The 15,272-nt window shown below is 40.5% G+C and overlaps 1 pseudogene; it reads left to right on the top strand.

The window, feature by feature from the left end:
- Positions 1–6,268: 6,268 nt before the first annotated feature.
- On the top strand, positions 6,269–6,367 carry LOC145569661 (small nucleolar RNA R71; annotated as a pseudogene).
- The last annotated feature ends 8,905 nt before the right edge of the window (positions 6,368–15,272 follow it).

The following is a 15,272-nucleotide window of genomic DNA, read 5'->3' as shown; positions in this document are numbered from 1 at the left end:
TCCTTTCAAATCCAACCAAACCCCCAAAAACTACAAAGTACCTGTTTCAATCAACACAACAACCAAAATTCCACAACAAATACCAATATCAACAAACATCCATCAAATATATGCAAGATTTATCAAGAAAAACAATCATCACTCAAAAATACCAAATTTCACAAAAATAGCCATGAAACACAAAATCATGCTCAAAATCAAGATAATGCCAACCAATGTAAAGAAATCAAGTGAAATTGACAAGAATAATACAAAGGTTAGAAGTATACCAAGATTGGAGACACAAATCAAGCATAGAACACCACACTCTACCGAAATTTGCCGAAAAACCACGAGAAACTTGAGTAGAAATGATGTTAATGGAGAAATAAGGTAGATTTTGTGAAAAATTGATGGAAATTTGAAGAAAGGAGTAAGGATTTGATGATTTGGTGTTAGGGTTTGAGAGTTTTAGAGAGAGAAAGGGGAAAATTAGAGAAAATATGAGAAAATAAGAGAGGAGAGAGAGAAGAAGGGAGTACCGGGTTAAAGAAGACCCAGGACCCCGCGTCCGCTCCCGATAATGCCGCGGTCTCGGGAACTCTCCCGCGCCCGCGGAGAGACCGCGGGGCAACCGCGGGGAGTTCCTGCCCAAAATTTGTGATTTTCATACCTGATGGGTGCCGCGGCCTCTCCAAAATTGTCGCGCCCTCTCCAAAACTTCCCGCGCCCGCGGAGAGACGGCGGGGCAAACGCGGGAAGTTCCTGATCCAAAATCTTCAATTTAGCTGAAATAAGGGCCGCGCCCTCTCCAAAATTGCCGCGCCCTCTCCAAAACTTCCCGCGCCCGCGGAGAGACCGCGGGGCAACCGCGGGAAGTTCCTGATTGCAATTCCCTTTGAAAGCTAGAGAGGCCCCCGAGGTCTCTCCAAGCCCTCGGGGAGCCCTCTCCCCTGCACTCTAAACTCTTCATAAAACCCCTTCTTTCCAACAAGTGATGACAATGGGCAACCTTCAAAACAAACATAAAACCAACACAAAATAAGATCAAAACTAAACAAGGAAAATGAAAAGGAAGGAAAAGAAAAGAAAAATGAGATGAGAATCCGGGTTGCCTCCCGTAAGCGCTTTTGGTTAACGTCGTTAGCTCGACGAGCATCACCCCACTCAAGGTGGTTGGAAAAGAATCATTTTGTGAACAAGACCAACAAACACTCCATCAAAGTACTTCTTGAGCCGATGACCATTAACCTTAAATGAAGATGAGGAATCCAAAGGAGAAATTTCCACGGCACCATTACCAAAAACATCCTTCACCAAGAACGGACCACTCCATCTTGACATGAGTTTTCCGGGGAACAACTTCATTCTAGAATTATAGAGGAGGACTTTGTTACCTACACAAAACTCCTTTTTCTCAATCAACTTGTCATGAACCTCTTTGGATTGAGCTTTGTAGGTGCTAGCACAATCGTAAGCATCAAGTCGAAGTTCCTCTAATTCATGAAGGTCTAACCACCTCTTCTCTCCCGCACTTGCTAAGTCAAAATTTATCTTCTTGATGGCCCATATGGCACGATGTTCAAGCTTAACCGGGAGATGGCATGATTTGCCATAGACAAGGCAATATGGAGTGGTACCAATGGGTGTCTTAAAAGCCGTCCTATAAGCCCATAGAGCATCATCCAATTTGTCCGACCAATCCTTTCTATTGCGAGCAACCGTCTTTTCAAGAATAAGCTTGAGTTGACGATTTGAAACCTCAACTTGGCCACTCGTTTGAGGATGATAGGGAAGCCCAAATCGTTGATGCACACCATGTTTCCTCAACATCTTTTGAAAGGCATTATGGACAAAGTGGGATCCATTATCACTTATCACTGCTCTTGGGACACCAAACCTTGGAAAGATGATCTTCTTGAACAACTTCAATACAACCTTGTGATCATTTGTTGGAGAGGCAATGGCCTCAACCCACTTAGAAACATAGTCCACCGCCACAAGAATATATTGATTCCCGTATGAAGGGGGGAATGGTCCCATGAAGTCAATTCCCCACACATCGAACACCTCCAATTCAAGGATAGGTTGTTGAGGCATCTCATTTTGCTTGGAAATGTTCCCAACTCGTTGACATTGGTCACATGACTTAACAAAGCCCCATGAGTCCTTGAAGAGATGTGGCCACCAAAAACCACTTTGAAGAACTTTAGTAGCGGTCTTGGAAACACCCATGTGTCCACCACTAGGATCCGAGTGGCACATTTTTAAAACACTAGGCACCTCTTCGTTTGGAACACAACGCCTAAGTAAGCCATCAACCCCACGTTTGTATAAGATAGGGTCATCCAACAAATAGTGCCTTGCCTCTCTTTTGATCTTCTTCTTTTGGTTCTTGGAGAAAGAGGGTGGAAACTCCCCACATGCTAGAAAATTGACCAAATCGGCATACCATGGGAGTTCCTTCACCTCTATGGCATACAAGAAATCATCAAGCATTCTATCTTCTATTGGTAGACCATCATCATGAATTTGATCCCCTTCAAGGCGAGAAAGATGGTCCGCCACAACATTCTCCGCACCCTTCTTGTCCCTAATCTCAATCTCAAAAGCTTGCAATTCAAGTACCCATCGAATCAACCTTGGCTTGGACTCTTTTTTAGCAAAGAGATACTTGAGGGCCGCATGATCTGTGAAGACTATGGTCTTGGAACCCAACAAGTAACATCGGAATTTCTCAAAAGAGTGCACAATTGCCAAAAATTCCTTTTCCGTTGTTGTGTAGTTCTTTTGAGCCCCATTGAGAGTCTTGGACATATAGTAAATCACATGAAGTTTCTTGTCTACCCGTTGTCCCAAAACACCTCCAATTGCCCAATCACTCGCATCACACATCAACTCAAAAGGAAGATCCCACCTTGGGCCTTGAACAATAGGAGTAGAGATTAGGGCCTTCTTCAATGTATCAAATGCCTTCAAGCATTGGTCATCTAAATTGAACTCAACATCTTTTTGAAGAAGGTCATTTAGGGGCTTAGCAATGAATGAAAAGTCCTTAATGAATCTCCTATAGAAACCCGCATGACCAAGGAACGATCTCACTCCTTTGACATTTATCGGAGGTGGAAGTTTTTCAATCACATCAATCTTTGCCTTATCCACCTCAATGCCCCTATTTGAAATCTTGTGCCCAAGCACTATACCTTCCTCCACCATGAAGTGGCACTTCTCCCAATTAAGCACCAAGTTGACCTTTTCACATCTCTCTAGGCATCTTTCAAGATTTTTGAGGCAATCCTCAAATGTAACACCTCCCACAGAAAAATCATCCATGAAGACTTCCATTTCCTCTTCAAGCATGTCCCCAAAAATGCTCATCATACACCTTTAAAAGGTCGCCGGAGCATTACACAATCCAAAGGGCATTCTTCTATATGCAAAAGTACCATAGGGGCATGTGAAGGTTGTCTTTTCTTGATCCTCGGGATGAATAGGAATTTGAAAGAATCCCGAATATCCATCAAGGAAGCAATATAATTTGTGCCTAGTCAACCTTTCAAGCATTTGGTCAATAAAAGGGAGAGGGAAGTGATCCTTTTTGGTTGATGTGTTTAGATGTTTATAGTCTATACACTTCCTCCAACCGGTGACCGTTCTAGTTGGAATGAGCTCACCTTTCTCATTCTCAACTACGGTCATACCCCCCTTTTTAGGAACGACATGCACGGGGGAGACCCACCTTGAGCTTGAGATGGGGAATATGATTCCCGCATTCAAAAGCTCGGTGATCTCTTTCTTGACTACTTCTCCCATTTGGGGATGTAGTTTCCGTTGTCGTTCAATAGAAGGAAGGGCGCCTTCCTCAAGCGTTATGTGGTGTTGGCACAAAGCGGGGCTTATACCTTTAAGGTCATCAATTGTGTACCCCAAAGCACCTTGGTGTTTTCTCAAAACACCACATAACGCTTGAGCTTGGCTCTTGCTCAAGGATGCACTAACTATCACGGGGTAAGTAGAATGAGGGCCCAAGAATTCATACCTAAGGTGTGATGGTAGAGGTTTGAGCTCTACCATAGGCACACCATTACCTTCTTGTGATGTGGTCGCTTGCAAAGCTTCATTGCTTGAGATTCCAAAACATGTTTGCTCATCCACATCCTCCACACCTCCATCAAGTAACTCCTCATAGAAAGTCATCTCCTTGCATGAAGCACCTACCTTGTCTTTGTTCAACAAAACATTCTCAAGAGCATCGTTAGAAGTGAGCAAGTGCTCATGCATGGAAGACACAACAATATCAAGTGAATCAATCATCATACAATTTTCCAAAGAAGAACATGGATATTTCATGCTTTCATTCAAATCAAATTCTATAACCTCTTCTCCCACCTTAAGGGAGATCTTAGCATTTCTCACATCAATCATGGCTCCCGAGGTAGCAAGAAAGGGTCTACCTAAAATGATGGGAATGGTGGCATCCTCATCCATTTCAAGAACAACAAAATCCACGGGAAACACAAACTTCCCCACCCTCAAAGGGACATCTTCTACCTTACCTTTTGGAAATTTGATAGACCTATCCGCTAATTGCAAGGTAATGTTAGAAGGTAAGAGTTCCCCTAGCTCAAGTCTTTGATAAACCGAATATGGAATTAGGCTCACACTAGCTCCCAAGTCACATAAGGCATTATCAATTTGCATCTTGTTAATTGCACAAGGGATGGAGAAGTTCCCGGGGTCCTTCAACTTGGGTGGCATTTTGTTCATGATGATAGCACTACAATTTTCGGTCAAATTGATGGTTTCCACAACCTCACAAGTTCTTCTCCCACTCAAAATATCCTTGAGGAATTTGGCATAGTTTGGCATTTGGTTGATCACATCGGTAAAAGGTAGAGAAAGGTGGAGTTGTTTTAGCATCTCAATGAATCTCCCAAATTGTTCATCCAATTTGTGTCTCATGAATTTTTGTGGGTAGGGGAGTTTGGGTCTCACAATCTCTTTCTCTACTTTCACCTCTCTAGGTGTCTCAACAACTACCTCATCCAGTGATGCCCTTTTTTCCTCATCCTCAACCAAAACCTCCCTAGGAATCTCCTTATCTACATCCTTCCTAGGCAATACCTCCTCGAGTACCTTTCCACTCCTAGTAACAATAGCATTCACGGGTTTCTTGGGGTCAAGACCTTGGGAAGGTAAAGAAGAAGGGCTTGCATGATCTTTCAAGACATTAGCAAGTTGAGAGATTTGGTTTTCAAGCATTTTATTGTGGGTCATCATTTCATTGAATTTTTTATCGTTCACGGCCATGTATGTGTTCAACAACTTGGTTTGATTCTCAATTATCTCCTCCAAATTAGTCCTAGGTGAAGAAGGTTGAGAATAGGAACTTTCACCTTGAGTTTTTGGAACAAACCCGGGTGGGGGACCTCTTTGAGAATTATTTTGAAAATTACCCCGTCCTTGATTGTTCCAATTACTCCTATTTTGACTTTGGCCATAGCTTTGATTATGGTTTCCACCACCTTGATTATGGTTACCACTACCTTGGTTATGATTTCCATAACTTTGGTTTTGGTTACCATAATTTTGGCCTTGATTACCATAATATTGGCCTTGATTTTGGCCACTATAACCTTGATTATTATAGCTACCACGAGAACCTTGGTTCCCTTGGTTTCTATAACCACCACCTTGGTTATAGTTGTCAAAATTGCCTTGGCCTTGGAAGTTCCTATTCCATTGACCCCTTTGATTATCAAACCGTTGACCATTATTATTCGACACATAATTCACATGTTCACTCTCATGGTTATCAAACTCATCAACACATTCATTAGGACAAGCACTAGAGTCATGATCATATGATCCACATGCATCACAAAACAAGCAACCCAAAGGCATATTATGTGAAGAGGGAGGGGGTTGAGAGTTAGAAGGAGTACCTCTCCCCTTAAATTGGGAGGGAAGATTCGAAGCTTGAGAAGGGGAAGAAGTGCTCTCCAACTTAGCTTTGATTGCGGTGACCTCCTTTCCTAAGTTTGTCATTTGGGAGGAAAGGTTGTTGATTGCATTTAGATGGTCCACCGAGTACAATGAAGATTGCTTGCTTGAAGAGTCCCTCTACCCATCTTGCCAATCCCTATAATATGTCACCACGTCCTCAATGATGTCCACCACTTCTTCTTCGGTTTTGTTCATGATAGGGCCCCCGACCCCTCCATCAAGGCATGACTTGCCTTGGGGACTTTAACCGCCATAGAAGATTTGGATCACTTGGTATGTGGGGATTCCGTGGTGAGGGCACTCCCTTTGATACTCTTTGAATCTCTCCCATGCTTCGTAAAGGCTTTCACTCGGCCTTTGCTTGAACCCTTGAATCAAGGCTCTTGCCTCCGCCGTCTTCTTTTGGGGGTAGAAGCGGGACAAGAAAGCCTTTGTGACATCGTCCCAAGTTCTCAAGGAGTTGGGCTTCACCTCTTTGTCTAGCCACTCCAAAGATCTTCCTATTAGAGAGAAAGGGAACAACTTGAGGCGGATAAATTCTTGAGAAACCCCATTGACTTTGATGGTGTTGCAATATTTTTCAAACTCTTTTAGATGGTTCAATGGGCTCTCATTCTTAGCCCCACTATATTGCCTTCTCTCAATCAAGGTGATCATTGCCGGCCGGATTTCGAAGTCATTTGCCGGAGTAGTAGGTGGAGCTATTCCGCTCTCAAACCTATATGCCCCGGGCACTCCAAGCTCCTTCAAGGCTATTCTAGGATTTTCACCCATTCCTTGCTCTTCTTGAATTTCTTCTTCACTTGAAGAGCTATAACCCAAGGATCTATTATCCACTCTTCTTCTTGAAAGAGTCCTCTCAATTTCCGGATCAAGGGGAACAAGGGAACGATCACGGGTTCTATGCATGCAAAACTCAAACAAAAATATTAGTAGCACGGCTACAAGTGTAGCCTAAAGAAACAAAATCTTTTTGTATTTTTTTTTTTATAAAATGAAGTAGTCTCAACAACAAAAGCTAAGCACCAATAGCATTCCCCGGCAACGGCGCCATTTTGACAAGAGGAAAATGCATGTCGTTTTCTACCCTTTCCCCAAGCCAAACTAAATTTGTAAATACCTAACCAACCTTATATGAATATAGGGTAAGTTAAGGGTCGGTCCCAAGGGAATGCAATGATGAAAACTAAAGTCTAAGTCAAGCTACCTCGGAGTCGAAAATGAGATATTGGTTGGTACTAAAATGAACTAGATCAAATTCAACAAATAATCAAAGGTCTAAACACTAGGGATATGGGTTCCACATGCAAAATCAATGATAATGCTAGATTAAAGCTCAATCAATCAATTCAAGTATTGCAATGGACAAACAATAGTAGCAATCAAGAGAGTTCAAATACTATCTCCTATAGGCCAATCTAGTGGTCACTATGAAAGGCAAACCAAGAAGAATCATAAGCAAACTCAATCAATTAGAGCAACCTTTAAATCAATTGGTCATGTCATTAAGAGTTGCAATGCAATCTAGATTAATCTTATAGGGTGATCAATCCTAATCTAATCAATCTCATGCAAAACTATGTCAACCAATTTAATTGCAACAAATCAACCAATCAAAGAGCATCAACTAGCATTTCCATTAATCAAACATGCTTCCCCCTTTCCCTAGCAACTAATCTACTCACTAATCATGGTGAAATTGAAGAACAAATAACTAGAAATTGCATTGATCATCATTCTATATCAAAATCTAATAGAAATCAAAGTATTCAATATTATCAAACTCAAATCCAAGAAAAACAAATATCAAGCAAAAGAATCAAATAACAAGTAAGTAAAAGATGAAAGAAAGAAGAGAATCTCACTAAAATTGATGATTGAAAATGAAGAAATCCAAACTTGATTGATCAAATGTTGAGTTACAAATCCAAAACCAAGAACTTCTCTCTAACTTCTCTCTAACTTCTCTCTCTAAAACTAAGCTAATGAAAATTATCAAAAAGTCCCCTTCAAAAAGGAAATACAATTCTATTTATAGGCTAAGAAGAAAACGGCAGCTCCTGCGATCTCTCTCGATAAGCCCGCGCCCGCGGAAAAATGGGTACGGAACCCTCCGCGGGCTGCCTGCGCAGCACCCGCGCCCGCGGCCTCAGGGGCCCGCGCCTGCGGCTCGATGACCCGCGCCCGCGGCGAAGTCCCCTGCTCCCAAAGGCTGATCAGGGGAGCCGCGGTCTCTCTGAGCGGAGAGACCTCTCCAAATTGCCCGCACCCGCGGAGAGACCGCGGGGCAACCGCGGCTAGTTCCTGCCAACTTTTGGCATTTTTGAACAATAAGAGCCCGCGCCCGCGGCTTGAAGTCCCGCGCCCGCGGCCTGGAGAAAAGCCATGGAGACCTCTCCGAGGTCTCTCCAAGACCTCTCTAAGCCCTCTCTAGCCAAATGCTTCTTCCTTGCTTGATCATTGAGGTCCCGAATTGCATCCTTTGCCAAGGTGAATCTCACAATACCTACACAAGTAAACAAAGGAAGGAAATAAAAGGGAAAAAGAGCAAAATAAAGGAAAACACGATAAAAACACGAGAAACATAAAGAAAGAGGAAAAAGGAGAAACTAAAGGAAAAAGGGCCAAAACTAAAAGAAAAAAGCAACAAAAAGGGAAAGAAATAACCTAAAAGACTACCTTATGAGTGCCATAAATGACACTCATCAAAGTGAAAGGTGTTGGTGGTGTCCCAAAAGAACTCCATCAAAGCTCGAACCACGAGGTTACCCCCATCATAGGAGTACATGGCCTGAGTATCCCGAAATAGGGGTTACTCCCATAGTTGTCGCAGCGCCTCGTCTCTACTGAAGTTGCCAGAACCATGACTGCGAGTTATCCTGCTGATGAGCCCGCGTCGCACCCGCTCGGAAATATGGTGCTCGGGAGAAAAGAAAAGAAATTTTTGGGGATTCATGGTGTATTTATAGAGTAGAGAGTGTAGGGTTAAATTTGGGCTTATAAAGATGTGGGCTTAAGTTATGGGTTTTGGGATAGGTTATTCCAATAAGAGTATGTAGGAATAATTTACATTGCCCAATAATTAATAAACGTTTGGCCCAAAATATATTTTACTTTTATAAAACCTTATATTTAAAATACTTTAACCCTTTAAAATATTTAATTAAAATACTTAAGCCCTTAACAATACATTTTATTAATACTTAAATACTTTATAAAAATACATAAAAATACGGGGTATTACCACGCATACCGATGCTGTCGGATCGGTAATTCGTGAGACCCTTCCAGCAGCGGAGGATGATGAGGGGATACCGTTTGTACTTGAGACGGTTGAGTCGGTATGTCTTTTCAACGAAGTTATTACATTTCATGTATTAATCTTCGTTTTGGATTTTGCAGGATGTGCAGCAACTGTCTAGTAGTCGCCGAGCACCCTGATTCCTTTTGTACACATATTTGTTATTTTATTTAGGAAACAGATGTATATATATATATTTTTTTTTTTTTTGCATTGTTGTACATATGACACATTTGTATATATGTCATCATTATTATATTTTTTGTTTCCATGTGTACATTATTATCATTTTTATTATTAAAAGCAAAAAATATTCGAGGGAAGGAAAGGGTTCCCGACTTACCCCCCTCGAAAAAATAACCAAAACTTGAAAAAGGAAGGCGAAAAGAAAACAAAAAAAGAAGAAAAAAGAGAAAAAAGAAAGTAAGAAAATAATAAAAAAGAAAATAAGGAAGTAGTAAAATAATAAAAAAGAAAATAAGAAAGTAGGAAAATAATAATAAAAAAAATAAAACAAAAAGAAAATAATAAAAATAAGAAAATAAGAAAGTGGGCAAGAAAAAGGACACAAAGGGTTAAAAGGCAAGCGTATGATTCGTCTTAAGATTTCATGAAGATTCCGTCATTATGTTAGCCAAAATACGGAAATAAACCCAACTCATATGCTGCGACAGGGGGAGTTGCGCGCGTCTGTCGCGCGCATGTGAATTAGTTGCGCGCGGATGTCGCGCACAATTCATGAGTTGCGCACGCCACCTGTTGGTGAACTTTCCTTTAAGCCGAATTTGCCGAAAATTTGCCCCTCTTGGGTCTATTAAAACATGGTTTCATGTAGGCTTTTGATCATCTCGCATTCATTCGCTTAGTAATATAAGAAACTAAAAAGAATTAATCTCTCTAAATTCTCATTCTCTTTTTTTTTTTTAACAATGGTGAAGACCTTTGAACAACGTTTGAAGCAATGGGTCACTTCCCTTTCAACTGAGGACAAACTAGCTTTCAAAATTTACCACCTAGACCCTCTATTGAATTATATGCAACTAGTGGTTAACTTAGATTTTCTTCATGCCGCAGTCAACCATTGGGACTCTAACCACCATCTTTTCTTGTTTAAAGGGGACGAAATTGTCCTTCTACCCGGTGAGTTTGAGGCCTTGCTAGGTTTCCCTACAAATACTCTCCCTATAACTTATTCGTCTACCTTGTCGGATCCCAAACCTATATTCCAAAGATTTTTTGGCTTGTCCGACAATGATATGACTAACATTGGAACTGAAGAAGGCGTGAACTTGATTCAATTTATTGAACATTTTGTCGCCCCCCTTGACAACATGACTAAACAATGATTTAAAATTCGTGCTTTATGTTATTGTCTTGTTGTTAATTGTTTATTTAGGACAGGCAAAGAATACAGAGATTATTCCATGGTGTCCATAGTAGAGCAAATAGAGGGATGTCATTCACCCGCTCCTTTGGCTTTGGCGGAAACCGTTCTATGTTTGAATCGCCTTAGAGGAGACCCTAACGAAAACGGTTTCACGGGAAGTCCACTCCTATTACACGTACGTTTTTTTTTGTCGTTTATCAGCGCAAGTTACGAAGTTGCGCTGGAATGACCAGCGCAATCTTCTATGTTGCGCGCAGATGGCGCGCGCAACTGGTTTTGATGCGCGCGCCACTTGCTTGTGTAAAAATCGCAAACTGATTTTTTTTTTTTGTAGATTTGGCTCATGGAGCGTTTGCGAATTGTTGATCAGCCACAAAACCTTGAGGATAATGGAGTAAGGACATTCCCTGGACGTCGAATCCTTTATAAGCATAAGACCGAAGAGGAATGGACGTCGTTTTTCTGTCATGGTGTTCCTAACATACGTTTTGTGATTCCTTGGTGGAACATAAATAGTATGGTTGGGAATAGTCTCAATTGCCCTTACATTAGGCTTTTAGGCCTATCTAGTAATACTTATATTTTTCCTTGCAGGGTAATGAGACAATACGGGATGAAACAAATTATCCCCCCGCAAGATTGTGGTGCCCCTAAAGATGTGATTTTTAGACCCAAGCGAATTTTTCATTGGATGGAGTATTGGTCAAGTCTTCCTAGATGAGTAGTACAAAGTCCTACTGCGAGTATTGCATTATCTTCCTTTTACAAAGCTTGGATGAATGCGGCGGATAAGGGCGAATTAAACAAGGCTCGATCTCAATATCAAGCCATCACGGCTCGCAATCAACCCAAGCCCTTGATGCATTCGGCCACCACTACTCCTCCTAGTGGCCAAAACAAAGGGGTGAGAAGAAAATTATACTTCTCATCTCCTAAGGCGCGCTCGAAGGAAACAAAAAGGAAAGCTCCCACCAAACCTGCACAACGAGGTGTGATAATCAAGGAACCTTCGCAACAAACTCGAAAAAGGACTCTAACGAAATCTTCGGAAAAGGGAAAAAAGGTTGAAAAGACCCCAATTCCCAAATTGAAGAATATTGTATGGGTCAAGAAGAAGAGCGTAGGAGAAAGCTCTAAGGTTTCTGAAAATACTACGATGGAAACTACTCCTCCATCGTCTGTGACAATTGAGGACATAGTAAAACCTTAGAGTGTTACAAAGTTTCGCCATTAGTTTTAAATTGAATAAAGTGTAATCACTACTATGTTTTTTTTTTTCGTTTACCATCTAGTTCAACAATGTCTCTCTTTTCTTTGAAATTTGAATGAAATAAAATGAGCTTTATATTTTTATATTTTGATATGACCGAATCATAAAGATTGCCTACGTATTCGCATTACGAAATCAGGTCTTTGCGTAGTTCTAATGTTTTTTTTATTATGTATTTTTTTATTTTTCTTTAATCTCTTAGGTAGAAATTAAATGAAAAATTGAGCAAACCTTGTTTAAAAAGAATTAAATCAAAGTTTAATTTTATTTTTCGAGTATATGTTATATTTAAGAAACACCCTCTTTTTGCCGCAAGTAGAAGTCGCAACTTCATTCAAACGTAAAAAAATCGGGTTCGCAGTTCGTCATCAGGTGGCGTGCGCAACATCTGTAGTTGCGCGAGCCTGCCGCGCGCAACGAAATCTGTTGCGCGTGACATCCGCGCGCAACTAATTCAGTTGCGCGCGACACCTGTGCTACGAATGTCTCGAAATTTATTTATTTATTTATTTATTTATTAAAATTCTATATTATTACCCCCCCCCAAGTGTGAAGATTTTTTCGTGATGTTCGAAAAAAATTTGAACACTTAGAACGGTTAGAACGGTTTATTATTTCTAAATTACCCCCCCCCCCCAAGTGTTATGTATTTTACCGTGTTATTCGGTAAAATGCATAACACTTAGAATTTTTCCATTGAATGCTAATTAAAATTGGTTGTATGAGTGAACGAGTTTATCCGGATTTCATATGTAATATTTCTTAATTCGATCAATGTTTATTAATTGGCGAATTTCATCTCCTCCGATATCCATTAATCTGACGGCTCCTCCTAATAGGATTTCAATTACGCGGTAGGGACCTATCCAATTGGGTTTGAATTTCCCTCTTGGATCGGTTGTTGGACCCCTAACTTCCTTTAGAACAAAGTCACCTTCTTTTATATTTCTGGGTTTGACTCTTTATTGAAATGACGCGCAATGCGCCTTTGGTAGACTTGTACATGATGCAAAGCTCTTAATCGTCGTTCATCAAGGAATAAAAGCTCTTCATACCTCGCTCTTACCCATTCAACTTCCGGTAGCTTACTTTCAAGTACGATGCGTAGGGATGGTATTTCCAGTTCGACTGGTTGAACTGCGTCCATTCCGAAAACTAAGGAGTATGAAGTTACTCCTATTGATGTTCGTATAGACGTTCTATAACCCCATAATGCGAAGTGTAGTTTATTCGGTCAGTCTTTATAATTTTCTGCCATTTTCTTAATGATGACTGTTATATTTTTATTTGCCGACTCTACAGCTCCATTCATTTGAGGTCTGTATGGGGATGAGTGATGATGTTTCACTTTATAACGAGTTAAGAGGGTCTCGACTTCAGCTTTGAATTGAGATCCCTGATCACTAATTAGTTCATGTGGAACTCCATATCTACAAAATATGTTTCGTTCGAGAAACTTTGCGACATGTTTAGAAGTGATATTCACGTAAGAAGCAGCCTCAATCCACTTAGTGAAGTAATCGATGGCTACTAATACGTACTCGTGCCCTCCTGCTCCTGTTGGAGATATTTTTCCAATTATGTCAATTCCCCCATTTGAAAAAGGCCAAGGGGAAGTGAGATTGTATAGTTCGGATGGTGGAAGGTGTTGTAAATTAGCGAACATTTGGAACTCTGGACATTTTTTAACATATTGTATGCAATCATGTTCCATAGTGGACCAATAATACCCTTGTCGTGAAATTATTTTTGAAAGCATTTTACCATTCATGTGAGGTCCACAAACACCTTTGTGAGTATTTTCCATAAGGCGTGTGGCTTCTGGTTGGTCTATACATAATAAACTTTGACCATTAGGTCCTTTTTTGCATAATTGACCATTTAATAGACCATATTGTGCCGCAAGTGTTCGTAAGGCTCGTTGGTCTTTCGATGAAGTATTTTCAGGATATGTGCCATGGGTAATATATTGGAGGATATGATCATACCAGGGACTGTCTCGTTCGATGTCATTTATTTCCTCTATTGCGTTGCAAATACGCTGGTTCTTCTCTTCTATCAACGCATAATGGCATCATATTTAAGTGATCTGGAATGTTTATCATTGAGGCTAATTTTGCTAGCGCATCGGCAAATTGATTGTCATCCTTGGGAGATATTTAAAATCAATATGTTCAAAATGCTCGATGAGTTGCTCTAGGTGTGCTTGGTATAATATCATTGTGGAGTTCTTTATTTTCCATTTTTTTAGTATATGATTTATAATCAAACTAGAATCTCCATATACCTCTAATTTTTGCACACCTATGCTAGCTGCTGCTTCTAATCCAATAATGCACGCTTCACATTCTGCGGCATTATTGGTAACCTCAAAGTCTAGTTTAACAGAGATTGGATTATGTGCTCCCTCTGGACTTATGAGTAACACTCCTACGCCACATCCTTTTTGATTGGACGCACCGTCGAAGTACATTACCCATTTGTCATCTTGTGTCATGAGAATCTCTTCATGAGTAGTTTTTAGTTGCCCACACTAATGCTAGGCTTGTCTTTTCCAAGGTGCTATATTTTGTTTCATATTGGATGAATTTTTTACCTATGTAATATATTGCACGCTCGACTTTTTCTACCTCTTGTGCTAACATAGTGTCTGTGGCTGTGTCTGTAAATGTAATGTATAGCCTAAGAGGTAGTTTGGGTACTGGTGGTGCTAAAATTGGTGGACTTTTGAGATAATCTTTGATTTTCTCAAAGGCCTTTTGGCATTGATCGTCACATTCATGTTTCTCCTCTTTTTTCAATTTTTTAAATATTGGCTCATAAGTCATAGTCAATTTGTTGATAAATCGACTAATGTATTTTAGTTTGCCAAGGAATCCCCTGATTTCTTTTTCTGTTTGAAGGGGAGGCATGTCAACAATTGCCTTTATTTTAGAGGGATCGATCTCGATAACATGTGTGCTTACTACGTATCCGAGTAACTTGCCAGAAGTTACTCCGAAGGCGCATTTTTGTGGATTCAATCGCATTTTGTATTCTTTTATGAAAGTGAAAAATTTGCGTAAAGCTTTTATATGTCCCATTTTATCTTTGGACTTTACGATCATATCATCCACATACACTTCTATTTCTTTGTGCATCATATCATGCAAGAGAGTCATAGCCGTTCGTTGGTACGTAGCTCCTGCATTTTTTAAACCAAATGGCATGACTATGTAGCAATACGTACCCCAAGGGGTAATAAAGCATGTCTTTTCTTCGTCTTATTTTGCCATTAAAATTTGGTTGTAACCTGCGTACCCATCCATAAAGGATAACATCACATGTTC

This window comes from Chenopodium album, chromosome 11 (assembly GCF_948465745.1).
Source record: "Chenopodium album chromosome 11, dcCheAlbu1.1, whole genome shotgun sequence".
Taxonomy (NCBI): domain Eukaryota; kingdom Viridiplantae; phylum Streptophyta; class Magnoliopsida; order Caryophyllales; family Amaranthaceae; genus Chenopodium; species Chenopodium album.
Note: the sequence above shows the minus strand (reverse complement) of the source record. Positions and strands in the feature narration are given on the sequence as shown.